Consider the following 1,104-nt stretch of genomic DNA (forward strand, 5'->3'; position numbering starts at 1 on the left):
TTAAGTAGTAAAAATTAGAAAAACCTAAAAATTTAGCCTTAAAAGTAATGCTATCTGCCATCCTCGGCTTCTTTTTCTTTAATAGTTTTGAAATGATTCAAGTAAAAAAATATACATACGGTAAAGATGGCTGATTTATAACAGTCTGTTTGTGCAGTCTGTTTAGTAAAAAAGGTAAATATTCGAAATCTTTAGTAAAAGTACAACCATCTGTAGCAAATAAAATCAAGGAGTTTATTTGGCCTGAGTACAATGCAGAGTTTAATGTCTGTCCGGATGTAACATGTTCAAGCTGTAGAAGAAACATCTTTTTGCTGGAAAAGGGATCAAACACGTATCTTTCAAACTGGATAAGTAAAGTTTCTCAGGTATATGACTTTAAACTTATTTAAGTTAAATGATTAATACATTTAAAGATGTAGATTTTTTGTTAAGTGTTATTTTGAATTAGGTTGACAGACCAAGAATTAGACGTAGTACTGAGCTTAGTGATATTATACAATCATCTCATGTTAATACAAAAGATGTTGAATCTCTGAAAAAAAATATGTGCAGCTGCTGCTTTACTCTCCTTGCAAGAGGTTAAAAACTATTAAGTTACTTGATAAGTAAATTAAAACTTATCAAATATTCATTTATAAACTTCAATAAAAAGCCTTTAGGCATATATAAATAGAGTAAATTTTATTCTTCAGGATGTCATAACAACTGTTGTTCTAGTCAGGCTGTTTTGAATTTAATTAACTTGGTAGAAACTCTTGGTCCCACATCATGTGAGCAAGTTGCTTCAGGTATAATAAAAAACAAAATGGAGCGAGAAGGCATTGAGAGAGGCCAGTCTTTTAAAATATCTACAGGTGTGTAAGTTTTTATTTTCATTTTTAAATAATTAAAAAGGGTTTATATATTCAGATAAAACTTAAATGCACATATAAAACACTCAGTAGATATGAGGTTTTTGTAACTAAGCAATTGTTGCTAACAACTTTTTCAAAATGTTTGCATTGTAAATTTAAAGTAGGGGTAGGTTAAAGATACATATAATTAATTATACTTTATCTTTAAGGTGGAAATCTGTTAACTTTAACTGTTGGAATTAAAGAC

General features: G+C 28.9%; 1 long non-coding RNA gene across 1 annotated transcript; it reads left to right on the forward strand.

Moving 5' to 3' along the window:
* Positions 1 to 307: 307 nt before the first annotated feature.
* LOC136090553 (uncharacterized) lies at positions 308 to 761 on the forward strand. Its single transcript, XR_010643507.1, has 3 exons — positions 308 to 368; positions 452 to 581; positions 696 to 761. It is a non-coding gene; the product is annotated as an uncharacterized LOC136090553 (long non-coding RNA).
* The last annotated feature ends 343 nt before the right edge of the window (positions 762 to 1,104 follow it).

Source organism: Hydra vulgaris, chromosome 14 (genome assembly GCF_038396675.1).
Source record: "Hydra vulgaris chromosome 14, alternate assembly HydraT2T_AEP".
Classification (NCBI taxonomy): domain Eukaryota; kingdom Metazoa; phylum Cnidaria; class Hydrozoa; order Anthoathecata; family Hydridae; genus Hydra; species Hydra vulgaris.